Here is a 16,434-nt window from a genome sequence, read left to right as displayed (position 1 = left end):
GTGTCAGGAGCTGAAACCCCAGTTGCTCATTGCCCAAGCAGCCACTCAGGACGAGACGCGCCGTGTGTGCTGGGGCTGTCTGACACCAAGGCACTCGAGCCAACACAGTTTAATTTACCCAAAATAACAGTATGGCCATGCCTTGTACACCTGAAAGAATGGCCCTGCTTCTGCTGGGAATGGCAGTGTTTGGTGCTATGAACTAAAAAAGCATTTGTCCCAAACAATGCCAAGGCAGAGGCGAAGCAGTGCAGCTCCAGTTCTGACTCTGCTGTTCCAAACCCCCTGGACTGGCTGGGTGGCACTTGGCTTCTCCAGAAAAGGCCAAGAACTCACCTCAGAATGATTAATGCCACATCTTCTAAGTAGGAAATATTAGTTTTTTACACATACATACAGAAAGATGTTGTCCTCAAGTTGTCATACTATGGAAGCTTTTTTGAGGAAAAACAGCACAAATGTTGGAAGAAAGGCAACAGCAGAGACACTTCCCAAAGAAGGTGTTCACCTGGAATATCTTCCATCTGAGTTTGTCAGTGCTCAAGTCCTCTAACCAGCCACCTCAGCTTCACAGAAATCTTTTCTGGGAATTGCACAATGACCAAGTGCCTCCACCTTACCACAACACTTACTCCTTGCTCTAGAATTTAAGCTTTAATTAAAAGTTTCTACACCTTATGCCTGCAAGGAAAATTTATCAAAACACAAGCAGAACATAAACCTTCAACCTATATAAAGCTTGAGACAACAGCTCAGAAATTCTGTTTTTCTTCTTAGCACATCACCAAAATGAAATCACAGCATTTCCTAAAGGCAGCTCCACTGAAAACACCAGATTTTTAATAAACATTAAAGTGTAGCTCTCAGGGGGTTTTTACCACCTTTCCCAAAGCAGCCTACAAGATTTTTCCCTTCAGCCTCACTGTTTTTCCCTTCAACAATCCCAAAAGAAAACCTATACCTTTTTGCTACCTAAATCCTATTTAAAAGCAAGATATTGACAGACTACAATAAATTGTACTGAGCAACAGAATAGTGATTTATTTAGCAGAGCTTTCCAAACAGGCATGTGTTGACACATTTGCTTAGGCAAAATGTCCTTCCTTCCAAAAAAACTTGAGCTGCAACCAAGAGGAAAGGCTGCAAGATGTTGGGGCTGGGCAGGACCCCCATGGGGGTACAGCTCTTGCCTCACGAGCCTCTGTGCCACAGACACTGGCACAAAACTGCCTCTTGTCCACATGTTTAACACCACAATTAAAAGCTGACAGAATGACTGTTAACGTCCATGGGAATCCATTACCTTCCATGGGATTTGGGCATGATTTGTACCACGAGCTGCATCACACCAAGCACCACCAAAGGAGAAAGCCCTCCACAAAAAACGTTCCTGAGCAAGACCCAAAGCCAAAGGGCAAACCCCACACTGCCTGTGGCTCATCCCTGCCATGCAGTGCCATCTCAGACTCCAGGAGGACAGCTGCCAGCCTCCAGGGAAAGGCAGACATTTCAGTCCTGGCACACTGCAGAGGCCATACAAAGCCAGGTTTGTTCCAGGACAAAACCACAGAAGCAGCGAGGCATGGCAGTGATTTCACAAATCCACAGTCACTCATGTCACAGCTCCTCTTTCCACCGAGCCCAAAGCTGCACAGGGAGCTGTCAGCAGCCACAGTCCCTCTCCCAACCCCAGGAATGCTCTCCCTCCTCCTCCCCTGTTCCCTATCACAGCTCAGGGTGACTCAGCTCAGCTCCCAGGAGGAAAATCATCCCTACTGCTCGCACACACGAACTCTGTCCACAATGATCCACATGCACTTCTGAGAAACCTCAAAAAGGAGGGAAGAGGAGTCCATGGGAATGGTAGGACAGAAATGGACTGGCACACACAGCCACAGTTATCCTGCATTAAAATGAAGCTACATCCATGTGTGTTTCCAGGAAAAAGGCTGCTATAGGAAAAGATATATGAAAGATATAAAGCTATTAAACTTACTTCATACAAAAACCAAATTTATATTCTATACTGAGCCAAGAGTATTGATGTTGCCACCCTGCTGGTACCCTCTGAAGAGTCTTATAGTAGGCTACTCTTTTGCACAGATTGGCTTTAAAGTCCCAAACACCTGTGCTCTGCCACAAATCTCTCCAATATTTATCTCTCCAACCTAATAACTATAAAACTGCCTTCATGGGACTATATGATTAAAAGGGGGAAAACAAGGGGGAATCCAGTGTATCACCACTTCTCCTACCTTAACTGAATGCTAGAGATTGCCCCTTACTTCCATTTCTCCTCCTTCACTCCTGTTCAAGTATGAATGATAGCATCCAGTGGACATACTCCTGGGAAGAATGGAGCTTCCTTCACCACAGAAATTCTGCTTTTGTAAAATGCTCGAAGTTGCTAAGTATCCTTATGACACACAAGTTTCCAGTTCAAAGGATAGTGCTCTGCCTCCACAGCCCTCAGCTCCCATAGTGGTGCTAAAAAGAGGAATTTGGCTCAACTCTACCTACATGCTATGCCGGAAACAAAAAGGAAAAAAAAAAAACTCAGACAACTCAGTGGTCCTCACTCCTTTCACTGTAAACACATTTTCTAAACCAGTGTTCCAAATCACACATTCATGAGCTGATTGTGTTCAGGGCGTGATAATTCCTGAGCCAGTTAAAAATTAACATGCACAGATGAAAGATCAGTCTATGAAAGTGAACGGTTTGAACAAGTGGGAACAACTTGACTTTTTTTGCTAGGGCAGTGCTTTGTTGCATATACAGACCTGAACAGCTCTGAAACAAAGGCTGCTGCATAGATGGGAACTGGGCTGAAACATGAGGAAGCTCTTCCCACTGCTACCAGCACTTAATGCAGCTGCCATCAAAGAATGCCTCTCACCTGAATTTTTTCAAGACACAAAAATAAATTACCACATGAGCCACCATTTCTCGGTTTCTTTCTGAATGAGAGCACATGCAAAAATTTTATAAACCACTTTGTGCAATGCTATTTCTAATATATTGCCAAAGACCCAAATCACTGAAAAAGCCCACGGGCCCTGGAGATGCTGCACGGTAGGGAAATGTTTGTATTTTGAGCTCTACCAGTTCTACTGACCGAGATATACTGTTGTAACCACTGAACTCATCAGGAGATTAAAGAGGTAATAAGAACATAGGAAACTGCACAGTTACATAAAGCACAATCTGTCACTCAGATATTGGAAATGGACTATGAAGATGCCCGTATAAGAGCATGCACTTATATACAGAGAACATTTTTAAACAGTTGACCATGATTTATACATGCTGCAGATGTCACACACACGATTTCTGACATCCAAAGAGCCTATGCATACTTTCAGTGGAGGAAATTTCTAGTTATTTGCCATTTTGTAGAACTGTAAATCACATAAATGCTCATATTATTACCATGTGCTCTGACAGTTTGCATCAACAGACCATCTTGGAAGAATTACAGTGATGAATTATTGACAGTATCTCATATAGCTGGCAAACATTTATTTGAAATGCTGTGGTACAGAACCTGCCTCTTTCCAATCTTGAGATTGACCCTAATGTAAACTAGAGCACACAACAGATCAAAAAATATATAGCCTGGCTCTCAATTTGTGATCTCATTTTCATCATTCAATGGTTCCCATAAAGATTGTTTATTATTGATGTGAAATGCTGGAACCAAAATATCCTGTAGCTGGAAGCTGGAAGTCTCAGTAACTGAGTCAGAGTGACTCTTCTGGCCTTCCCTCAATATGCTTTATTTCTTCTATTGAATAAACAAACTGTCCCATTCTGTAATGACAACATGAGCCAGGATTCTCCCATATTGTTTTGACAGATGTTGTCAGGGACTGATTACAAAAACCTGTACACCTAGATATTTAACTGCTGTGATAGTCCATAATATAACTGAACTACATGCAGAATAAACTAATGTCATAGGAAGCTCTGCTAATGAAAAGCCTCTATTAAACTGCAAAATAATTTTTCCAACTGCAGCAAAAGTATTTTTAAGGGTACTGGAGATAAAAATATGTTATTTGGTACATTGTACTAATAGGACACAGAAAACAATGATGGATTGATTACCAAAATACCTTACTATTTGGTTTAGGCACTTTGCAGGGAAAGATCAGGTCCTTTCCAAAAGTCTCAATACTCCAAAGCCCTCAGCCAGAACAGCCCTAACTGCTACTTGGCTCAGTAAATTCAGTCAGAATTTAGTCTATTAATTATGGTTTTGTGCTCTGTTTTTACAGGTAGGTAGAAAATGCATCAAAGCTGGTGGGCCTGAACTATAAGCAATTATTTTTAAAGATTTTTTCTGGGATTTGTATTGCAGGAGGTTTGGGAGAAGATGCCATTTCACTGACCCATGCATTATTTAAAAAAAATAAATAAAAGTAGGCTGAATCCCCACTACAATTCCACACAGAACTGTGAAACAGAATGATTTTCTATTATCAGGTGTTAATGTGCCCTTTGTAACTGTTAAAAGGAAACCCAGACACTGCACCATCATGGGTTGTCCTTTTGAATGCTACTTTCCAGGTCTGCAGCCCCCACTGCCCCTGGCATTTACTCGTTAAACAGGAGATCACAAAGTGAGTACCAAGAGGACAATATTTTTCTAAGCTCAGGGAGAACGAGGGGACATCACAGTGAGGGTATTTGGGCAAGCCACACACTGTTTTTGCAATCCTGGCCGACTAATAATGCTGGAAATTAAAAACCTTTTGCAAACCTGGTTGACTACTAATTCTGGAAATAAAAAACCCGCAGCTCTGTATGACTGACCAAAGAGATCTTACATCATTTTGTAAGATGCAGAATGAGACACTACACAATTCATGCGTACAAAGTGTATTTGCTCAGTACTTCTCTAGATTCCACAGAAACAGAACAGACCTGCATGTATGTGTGCATACAGACTGAGGGGAAGGTTGAAAAGAGATAAAAGGGTATCAACACTACACTGCACATTTGCAACAGTTGAATCCTTATGTGGTTGGTTAGAGGAAGATCCTAACTAGATATGAGCCAAAAACTCTAAAAATGTTCAGTGATCAAAAGTTTTCACTACTCTCTCTAATAAAATACTTCCTTTGGTTGAAAAAAAAAAAAAGAGTTTTTTGGTGTTTTTTTTTTTAATTAGCTGTGGAAATGTATCATTTAATGGCTTTTCTTCTGTAGTTTGTCTTCAGGTGTGTTAAACAAGCCCAAACCTGAGAATTGTGCAATTTTTCTATTTAGAAGTAACTTTAAATGAAACCTACAACTGAAAAATAAAGGTTTAATTCTTCACCAGTGTGTAGAAAATTTGAAATCTATTCAAGCAATATAGTGCAGTCAGCATCCAGAAGGTGTTTAGGTGGGATTTAGAATACCTCAGTCTTTCCAAGGACACAGGACTAAGTGACAGGCTTTCCTGCATACCAAGGACAAGACCAAAGCCCATTTTTAACTTTGCAAAACTTTCCAATGATTTTCATTACTATTAGACTGATTTGATAGAAATCTCACAAAAGTGAAAGCAATCTTCTCAGTAATCATCTTTCTTTTCTTAAAACCTTAGCTTTCTTCATCCTAAATACATATAAAGAGCATTTTTTCAATAAAAGCAGCACCACCAATTTGAAAGCAATCCCTGCCTAGGAAGGATCATGAAGTGTCTATCATCCCTCTGTGCCCTAAGTAGGGTCAGTAAGTCATTCTTGCCATGCACAGTATTATGTAAGGAATTACAAAGGGGCCCTATTTAGATGACCTCCTTTTTTTGTTTCATATTCTAATTGCCCAGCTAAAAAGAACCCGTTGTCCCAGTGGAAACTTTAGGAGCAGCACTGGGCGAGCTGCGCATACAGGAGCACTTTACACGTGCACTCTAACCTCTCTTGACACTGCAGATCCTTTTCCAATTTCCAAAAGTTTCCAGGAAGAAGCAGGGGGAGTCAGCCCTGTCTGTGTGATGTCTCAGTGACATTTTGCTGAGATGAGAGTTCACTGGGATTTGCACATCTGAAACTCCCTCCAGGGAGGCTTGTGAGAGCTTCAGCCTAACCTACTTTCAGCACTCTGTGGAGTAATTCTGTTCCAAGAGCCAGCAGCCACTGATGGCAGCAGGAAGATGCAAAGTAGTGCAAAGGGACCTCAGCCCTGTAGGACTCAGTGAGGCCTAAAAGCCACTCATAAAAATGAAACACCCCCATGAGGTTATTGAAAATTGAGGTCTGATTTAAGGAAAAAGGCGTAATTTTGGGGGGATAGTATTACTGAACTAACACAAAACAAACAAAAAAAATATGCCTTAAATGAGAGTCTAGCAAAGCAAAAGCTTTATTTAAAAAAAAAAAAAAGCAAATCTGAAAAAAAACATATTCACCCTCCAATATCTTTAAAATCATTTATGCTTCCAGCTAAAAAAAGGTGTCATTGTGAGAGATACGTGATGGCTCTCATAATATTTCCAGCCATAGGATACATTCAATGATTGGAAAACCAGAGACAGGCTAAGTCTGGTTTGCTCTGTTACCTGAATTCCCTGAATTCCAGACCTGAAGCAGCTGTGGCAGAGGAGAGGGTTCTCCCAGCACATTCATGGACCCACACTGAACTTTTTAATGCTGCCTCCACAGACAGCACAAATTGTGGGTATTTTCACCTCTCTGTTATTTTTTCCCCTTGTCTCATATCATAGAATCCCAAGGACTATCTAATATATTTGTTTTTAAAGGCATCCTCTTTTCGTGCCTCCTGAATCAAATTTAAACTTCAAACTTCAATTCATTGAAGGGGGGATGATACCTAGTACCCCAGTGAAGAAAAGGAAGATTGTTAAGTCCATGTGATTCGTTTTTCAGATGAAATTAGCACCTCTAGGAAATAGTGGAATAAAACAGATTCCCAAAATCCAAAACAGGTAGGGATCATCTTTAATTCAAATGCATTTATTTGCACTGTTCTGGTCACCTTCAGTGATTATTAATTCCTGCATGCAAGAAGAGCAATGTAAAGCAGAACCAGTGGGTGAAGGCAAGATGCCAAGGAAGCAAAGTGAATAAAAAAGGCAGGAGAATTTCAGCTCTAGTGACAGAGGATGTAGCACTACTGATTGCACCACCATCCTCCCAGTGGGTTATGTACAGATGAGGACTGGCAAAGGTGAGGTATCCTTGTAGCAGATACACACAAGCTGAGCCACAAGTACTTTTCCCAAAGTTTGGCTGTGTGAGTGCTGATTCCAACCCAGCCTTGCTACAGTCAGACCCTTCAACCCTTACACATGGTGCAGCACAATTTATTTTACACAGACAGCAGAGGCACACCTCTCCTTCTCCCTCCCACACCTGCCAAACCGTGTGAGAGGAATACTCCCCTCCAATTCCCTTCCATGAAACTGTAACTAATAGGGCTGACCATGGGGCTTCAGGAAAGCAAAAAAGTGCTGTTGCCACAATAACTGCAACCCAGTTGCTCCAAACAAGAAATATTTGTAACTCTTCAAGGCTATCAGTGATTCTAGAAAATAATTCTAGAAAAAGTTTTGCTTAGTTTAATCCACACGGTTGATGACTCTTCAGTAAAACTTTCTGTACTTTATACACAGAGGTCTACAGATTTATTTCACATCTGTATTATGCTATTCTTATAAATTTGTCATTTGAAATTATTTTAGGCATAATGTTTACAGAACTATTTCCATAAGAAAGCTTATTGCAGAGGGATTCTATCTTTGCTGAAACCACTCGGTCTAATAATTTATGGGAGTAAATAAATGTTATGAGACTTCATGTAGAAACTATTATCCAAATTGCTGAACAACAACAGAAAAGCCTTTATTATGTTCCAGGAATGCATTTCTGGCAGAGAAAATAACATTTGTATACAATGTCTTTTTATAGATTAGACAGGAGAAAAATGCCTGCATTGATGTACTGCAAACTGCAGGGATTTTTTTCTTTCCTGAAGAATTATAAGTGACATCAGTTTTCAAAATTTCTGAGGAGAAGAGAAGACACTTTGTTAAAAGAATTCCAGCTTTTTTTTATCCTGCTAAATTGTGTACTAAGACAAACTTTCCCATTGTTTATTGTTTGCCAGGTCATGGCTCTGGTGTAAAGAAAAAGTGTTTCAAGCTCTCAAATATTCCCCCTGAATAATTATTTTATTGTTTTCTCTTGAGAAAGTGGCAAAATGATCTGACTGAGGTCTGTAACACTATTTGCCAGGGGCTTGAAGCCTTTGCCTCCAGTGCATAAAATAAAACTGTGAGGTCTCAGCAGACTGTTCTCAGGATACTTATTCCTAGATCATGTTGGTTCCAGCAATCCTCTTCAATGGTCAAATATGTTGTACAAAAAAATTAAGCAGTAATCACAGGGGTTCTGCAGAGGAAAACAGCTTATAATATTTTCCCAAGGGAGGTAAGCAAAATACATAGCGTAGAGGAGAAAAAGAAAAGATCCAAGTTGTTGGGATTTTATACTAAATCTCTAGATATAATATAACTCTAGAGAGTTCTGCTTGTTCTTCCCTTCATCTCTCTATAACTGGCAGAGTTTTGGGCCACACTGCTGAAGCTCTCTGACCCATCACAAAAATCTTTGCTCTGAAATAAACCTGAACTTCCTTCCAGGTTTGTTGATTCTGACTGTCAAAATATTAGTGCTGGAAGCAGCAGGAGCAGCAGCCAGGCTGGGATGAGTGAAACCCCCTGGGGAGAAGGACTTTAACCAAGCACCTGCAGTACCACCATGGGAGTTCTTGTGTGTCCAGCACCTGCAGCATGAAGCTGCATCCTCTCGGTATTAACAAAGCCCAAATGAAGCTGCACCTAAATTCCAATGTCTTATATCACATTAAAGAACCAGTTAGTCTCTAGAGCCGTCTCAGTATGTCACTCAAGCACATTCTTGGATGACACCAACTGTCACAGCTGCACTGAGGCGAATCCCATATCAGGATCTATTCCAATGATAAAAAATATAAGTATTTACTCATGTTTGCTCTGCTGTCTGCTTTCCACCTCCTCTTTTTGTTTTTTTTTCCTTGTGTATGAAGGAAATAGCCTTGTAGAGCAAAAAATCCCTCCAATTAAGCATGCTGGCATAGAGATCAGCCTGCTGCCTTGCAGTAAATCAACAGCTTTACCATCAGAGAAAAGAGAAAATGCCTTTGATCACAGCACAACCTGTGTGGAACTCTCAGTGATCAATGAAAGAAGCACCTCATTACAGATCCTCCATCGAGAAGGAGAAGTTAGCTCAGAAGATGAGATAGAAGGCAATATCAAAAAAGCCCATACAAACTTCAGAGTAAGAAATTGGGTTCTGAAGAAATTCTAGTGCATGGCTCATGTTGCTAGAAAAGACCTTGCTAGAAGTACCCAGATCTTGATTCAAACACAGTCTTTGTGTTGCACAACAAAGCCATGACATTCCCCAGAGAAGCCTCTGTCCTCCTCAGTCTATCTCCTTTAAATGAACAAAGAATCCATTTAAAGATATTCAGTTTCAAAATTATTCCGTTTTGGCACTCCACCACAGCCTCCTGAGGGGACCAGCAGCAGCACAGGGCCTTGCTTTCTGCCCTCATAAAGCTCTGCTGTTGAGAGGCAGTCCATGAAGTGTCCTTTCAGTTTTTACTGTCAGGACTGATACATCACATTTGTGTCATGCACCTCAGGCCAGGCGGGCACAAAGCCCTTTACCAGAGCTCATGTCACACAAGAGCTGTAAATGCACATCCCAGCCGTGCACAGATATCCCCTTTTACCTGCACAGCCCAGGTGATCCCTCAAACCTCCCAGCTGAGCACTTACCCAGCTCAGCTGGATTTAAATTGCAAAAGAAAGCAGGATTGCATTATTCTCTGTAGGATTTTGTAAACTATGAAATTTTATACTCAAATATTCCTTGTAACATGTATCCATGTATCCCTATGCTACAAGACTGCATAACAATTCATGCATTTATGTTAAATAATTCAGGCCAAATATATGTTGCAGCATTAAAAGTAAATTGTTAGGAAAAAAATGGCAAGAAAGAAAAAAAAATCATCCCTGTCTTTCTCCACAGGAGAATCAGGGAGGTATAAAGTATATTTTAAAAATTTACCTGCACTAACAAGCATAGCAATAGTTGTTCCTTATACCTCGTGATGTCAGAGAGTGTTGCCAAAGGTAAAGCTGTTGCTTTGGATGTGAACATGGTTCCAGGAATGCATTTTTTCCCATAGAATTTTTTTGCAGTGGCTCAGTTTCATTTTTGAGCTGTACACAGCCTTTCTAGACTGAAAACAGAGGAACACTACAAGTAGAGGCACTATTTGGATTGTGTCTCTGCATACATCCCCTATGGGCTCAGAGGGGTGGAAAGAGTAGGAACTACACAGCTACTCTTATTTTCTCCAGAAGGGTGATTTGGAAAGAATAAAGAATTGGCTTTTCCTTTAGGACCAGTCACAAAACTGAGCCAGTGTGGGTGAGAGGCTGAAAAACAGAAGTAAATTACTTTTCTTCCAACAAATGAAAGAAATAAAGGCAATTCCTTCCTAGGAGCAGTCACATTCATAAAAATTGGTGCCTAGAGACACAGTTTGACCCTACAGGAACAGAGCTCACAGTAATGGGGTTGGGTGCCTTTCCAGGCTAAGTTCTCCTGGGTTGATGTAACAAAGACAATATTCACATGGGCCACCACAGAAGAAATCATATAAAAATTAATCTGAATTCCTGCTTCGTGGTTCTTACCACAGATGATAGCAAGGGGACAACTCCTTGACTTTGGACAGGAAAATAGCTTTGGTCCTGCAAGCAGGGTGTACGTGTGGAACAATAATGTCATTAAGGCCCAGGATCCATTTTGTGAACCACAGCTACCCGCACTGATCATCAGGCCTTAAAAATCTCATTTAAGTGTGATGTCCTCATTTATCAACTCTAGTTACCATAACAAAATTAAGGTTTTGGACTACTGCTCTGAACTGCCCAATTTTGGAAAACTAAAACGTCACCATGTACAGAGATTATTTTATTGCTGAGGTGGGAGGCTGGAGAGCTGCCTGTTGTGCCACCGAACACCTCTGTCAGCAGCGCTAAGAAGGTTAATGTCAGTTTATCCACTCAGGCTCTAGACAGACAGTGTGAGGCTTGAAATTATCTCTTTAAAGATTGTAAAGAGAGAGATTCACCACGGTGGTGAGATTCTGCAGAGAGAGAGCTGCCTCAGCTCTTACAGGCTCCCAGAACTGAAGGACACCCTGAATCAGCACAGCCAGTCCCATACCTAGGGTAATTCAAGGATAGCTGTAAGTTTATGCTTCATCACTGACTATTGATCATTTTTCTTTGACTAGTCAATGACTGTGGATTTTTTCAGTTGTCCTTATGCCATAAAACTGCAGCACAAGGAATAAGGAAGTTTACCAAAGAACTGGCTCCACAGACACTTACAGGTGCTCACAGAGCTCTGCCAGCAAGGCATCTCCTGAAGTACACTCAGATTTGTCCTGCTAACTTTCTACTGTTTCCTACTGGAAATCATTCCTAGCAAAATTACACTCAGCATGATACACACATCTGGTATACATTACTCTTTCATTTAGGTTTTCCACTGGCCGTGTGAAAGGGTGTAACTATTTATATTACTTTAGTATTCCTTCTCTTCCTCTATTCATTTATTTCAAAGCTTCTATGTTTGGTAATATATATCTGTCCTCACAACAACTTGTCCCCCAACTTTCCTACATGGCAAATATTAACCAAATCAAAGACTAACAAAAAAACCCAGAGAAATTATTTTTAAAAAATCCTGCAAACCCCAAAATCCCAGAACTGCTGCCCAGCAGGTTTTAGTTTGTAATAGCAAACATGCCCAAAGGGCAGGAGCAATCCACAGTGTGGCTCTATGATACCACCAGCAAGGGACACAGAATGTTCTTCAGTTGTACTTTTCACATAAATTACCAGTAAGGGAAGAATAAGGCAAGAATTGGTCACCTCACTGAGGAGCAATGTTTGCTGTTTGATGGAGGTAAAGAAACATGAGAGCTGTTCTAGCTATTTTCAGCAATCTCTCTATAAAGACAGTAGTTCTCTTGCTTTCAGTTCACAGGTCACAAGATTATGAGCAAACTGTCACACACCACTTTGGTGTAAATGGTAAACTCTATTTGTAATCAGCATCAGCAATTTTCACTTTTAATCTGGAAGACAACCACTATCTTTTTGGCTTTTTTAAAGGTATTTTGTTCCAAGTTGTTCAGGTGTTTGACAAATCCCTGTAAAGACCATTAGACCATTGTCCACTGAGAGGCAAAATGTTGGCATTCAAATCCCATTATACTACTGCCTCACATGTGAGGACAGACCAAGAGCACTGGAGTGATAATGAAGAGGATGATAACGATAATGAGAGGACCAGCTCTAGTGACAGCAGTGGAGGACAGAGCAGTGGTAGAGAAACATAGGTCCTGCAGCTCCTGTCACAGAAACCAGTGCCTAACCTCAAAGTTACCAGGGCTGACCCAGGGGAGCACCTTCCTTAGGCCAATACCTTCCTTTGTACTTTACCATACATGAGGCATTATCAAGGATTAAGATGCAGCACAACATAAAAAGCAGAGGCCTCCATCCTAACAGCTATTGGAGAATAACATGCATTTAGAAAAAAATCCCCCTTTTGCCCAAGTAGAAGGAATTTTGCTACTACCTAGGCTTCAGGTTGGGTCAAACTTTCATCTTTATCCACTAATTTTCTTGATATCCCTCCACTGCTATACCACTTTCCTTAAATCTAGGGCCAGGCTCTGTCCTCCAGAATTCTCTAGAGCACCTTCCTTAAGTGAAGAAATAGTAAATCCTACCAAAAATTAATAGATGTTTTAATGTAGAAACCAAAGTGCACTTCACTGTTCAGGAAACCAGCAGAACAGCCATTCCCCACTCCTATGGGCAGTACAACCAGTGCAGGCTCCACGTGAGGCTTTTAATAAAGGAGGGTATATATTCAGATACCCAAAAATTTCAGAGTTTGACCTGCCAAAGGCATGAAGTAGTAGTGGCTTTTACTGTAGCAGAATCACTGAGTAAAACCACCCAGGGGAAAACTCCAGGCAAGTTCTCATCTGCTTGCCATTATAAATTATGTCGACCCTTCTGTCGGACTTATGTAATTCTCCCCATGGAGACACACCGAAGTTGTACAACTTTTCAGCAAGTCATTCTGGGGAAAAGCCCAATAGAAATCTGCCTGTGTTTTGGCAGAATTTAAGGGCTAATATCCAAGGAAATAATCCAGAAAGCCAGCTTTACAAAGGCTATTTAGCCTTGGGGACACCTAAAAAATGTTTAAGTGTTCCCAAAGTGTTTCATCCACACCTGTGCCGAAGTGCAAGGCAGTTTGGAAGGTTTCTCACACAGCTCCACCTAAGCTCCTCCAAGCTCCAGAGCCCAGGCAGCAGTTCCTGCAGGCCAGTGAGCTCCCAAAAGAGACACTTGATCCCTGATTAATTGTGCAGCAAAGGAGGCTCTAATTTGCAAACATCCAAACCCCAGCCCACTGCTGGTACAATGAGACCAAGAAGGAAATACAAAGGGCTAATGCATCCTCCGCACCTGTTTGTTTGACCACTTCTAAGCACCTCTCTCTCTCTCTCTTTAAGGTAACTGATATATCACATGAACCACTGGGCATAGGGGATACATCCATCATTGCACAGATGCATAAATGAAAAGTAAATGACATGAAAAATGTTATTATGCAGGAGGACCTGGATTCATCTTTTGATTTATACTGAGTCAAGCCTGTTTAAGACAGAGGTTTAGTTTGAAACAAGTTTTGTTAGCCCTGAGATTCCATTAGAAAAAGAAAACCATGAGCTGGCTTTTCAGTGAGTCTACATTTAGTTATCAGCTTCCACATTTTGCAACTCTAGAAAGGGGTTATTTGGTTTTTTGTAATAATAAATTACTTATGTTGCACTGTTTGTCTATAGATCTCAAAACTAATAAAAAATATGTCTTACAATCTGTTAAATGTTGCTTGCACCTTCCTGTACCCTTACTGCTGTGGGGCTTGAACCAAACCTTTAATGCTGCTATAGGCCAGGTGCTGCTAAAAATTATTTTATATATACTGTGTATTTCATAAACACACAGACTTGTTTACTTCCATCATACCTATTGTTATTAAAATTGACCCTAATTTTGCAACAGTGACTGGGAATCAGCTGGACTTAACCAAAGTAGCTTCACTCTATTCAATGAGTTGCCCTCTCTAATGATTGTCAGTCAGTAAGGGTATTTCAAAAAGAAAACCAACCCCTCAAATCAGAGACTCTTCATGTTTATTCTCTTGAATATTTTGGGATTACCTGCATTACAGTTAATTTTCAGTGTATGTCTATTTGTCTTTATGTTTCATGACAAATGTCTTTAAAACTTGATTTTATAACAGAAATTACATTTCTGTTGGCAATAAGCTTATTTCTTATGAGCCTGTCTTTGGCACGTGCTCTGTGCTACTTTCCCATTAACAATTAACAAGGCACATTTAACTGAACCCCTACTGCTGCAATGTGATCTGTCACTAGAAACTTTGCAGCAGTCTTTACTCACAGGTAACAAAAGTGAACTCAAAACGGACTTATTGAGTAGGATATGTTAGAAGAGAAAGCAATCAGGAATTTCAAATTATTTCATGTGAATTTTTTGTGGTGTGGTGAGATATGACACAGGTAGAAACCATTATTTGTTAGTTTTAGAAAACATTTTTTTTGTATTTTATTTGTTACTTTCTGATTCAAGTAAGAAAAACCAGAGATAACACAGTGAACACTTTTGATTCACCTGATTTCAGTTATTTGTTTTATACCAAAAGGTTAAAGACAATAAAATATTGCATAGAAAAAAACCTCTCTGGACTGCCTATAAAAATTTTGTTTCCATTTCTAAAATCAGTACAACTGAATAGGTTAAAATTAAATTTTACTAAGGCAGAGTAGAGGCAAAATAATTGGAAATCTCACTTCTAGGCAGATACAGACATGAGTATAAAATGTCCGGAAAGCACCAACATTGAAATACAGATGTGAATTAAAATGTCTGTAAGGTTTCTGCATCTATAGGACACATTATCCACAGCGGCTGCACACAGCAACTTCCTGGGCAAAGTCTTTCACCTATTTACATGGTCTGTTCTATCAGCCAAGCTTTTTCCCAAAACATGAGCTTAAATCAAAAGTGTTAATGGCATCTTTCAGTGCTACTAGCTGTAAACCTCTTTTACAATAACATTTAAAGCATTAAACAAAAAAATCTGTCCTTACTTACAAGGCAAAGCAGAAAAGGAAGGTCATTCATTACACCCCATTCACTATTTTCTGTTTCATTCTGTAAATATTATAGTGCTACTGAGAAAAAAATATAATGTCTGCAGTTCTCAGATCTTCCTTCAGAGTTTCAATCACTTGCTTCCCAAGAAGGGGTTTAACAAATACCACACTGTTCTGTCAATATTTGTATGCAGCACCACATAGGGCAAGCTGCCAAACTTGCATGGTTTAAAGAGCCAAGGGTGGAAAACTGACACCCTAACAAACACACTCCCGGCTTTGTCTCTTTTAAGTTGGTGGTAAAAGTGTCATCTTTGCCTCTGACTGCAGTTTCGGGAGGCTCTTTTGTTTGCTTGCTCTACTTCTCCAGAAATGCAGTATTTAATAATTGCTGTTCACTAAACTTCAGGGATTTGTTTCATGCTCAAATATTTCTTATGCAATTATAAGCCTTTTGCTCTCCACCAGCTGCACTTTAAATGTATTTTAATTGGCTGGAATTTAGAAGGAATCCATTTGGCAGTCATTTACATTTGAAGCACGCCCCTAGCAGCTGAAACAGACCCCAGAAGCAGCCCGATTACTTCATCAAAAGAAACTGCTTGAATACCCTCAACTCCTACATAACTACAGTGAACTCCATTATATAGGTGTGGTGATGTAATTAATAATTCTCTGCTATGTTTGTTCTTATACTGGGACTAGAATGGATTATCAACCAATGCGTTTAGGGAGCGGTCTCAGGTTTACAGCACTCAGCATTAGTTTTCAAACATCCCTTTCTTTCCAGAGGGCCCTTTCTTGTGCTGTTTGTCTATCTGATGTAGCAGCACTGTGGCCCTAACACTGGTATTATTGTTTCTATACTTGCAGCACAGCAAGAATGTCACCAGCTGGATTTTTGTGTATAATATTATTTTAAAAGCTTCTAATGTGCTAGTTATTCATGGATCAAAGTATAAACTAAGTTTAGGACATTACATTAGAAATGGCTCTCTTTTCCATTTCTCTTTATTTTTGGGCTCCTAATGTGTATTGCAAGCCAGCTTTGCAGACCTTGATTTAATGTAGTACGTTCAC

At 40.3% G+C, this 16,434-nt stretch overlaps 1 protein-coding gene across 5 annotated transcripts in view; it reads right to left on the bottom strand.

Annotated features, from left to right (window-relative positions):
- Positions 1-16,434, bottom strand: part of NCKAP5 (NCK associated protein 5) — a 450,570-nt gene that overhangs the window by 366,239 nt on the left and 67,897 nt on the right. The window contains exons 1-2 of one of the 5 annotated variants that reach the window (XM_068195219.1): positions 15,353-15,473; positions 2,784-2,899 (exon numbers count right to left, since the gene is read on the bottom strand). The exons of 2 other annotated variants lie outside the window; for them this stretch is intronic. The gene's annotated coding sequence lies outside the window, so the exon portion shown is untranslated. Of the gene's footprint in view, positions 1-2,783; positions 2,900-15,352; positions 15,483-16,434 lie in introns of those variants that run through there. 2 more of the 5 variants (XM_068195221.1, XM_068195222.1) reach the window with 2 other exon arrangements.

Source organism: Anomalospiza imberbis, chromosome 7 (genome assembly GCF_031753505.1).
Source record: "Anomalospiza imberbis isolate Cuckoo-Finch-1a 21T00152 chromosome 7, ASM3175350v1, whole genome shotgun sequence".
In the NCBI taxonomy this organism is placed as follows: Eukaryota; Metazoa; Chordata; class Aves; order Passeriformes; family Viduidae; genus Anomalospiza; species Anomalospiza imberbis.
This window is presented reverse-complemented; position numbering and strand designations above follow the sequence as displayed.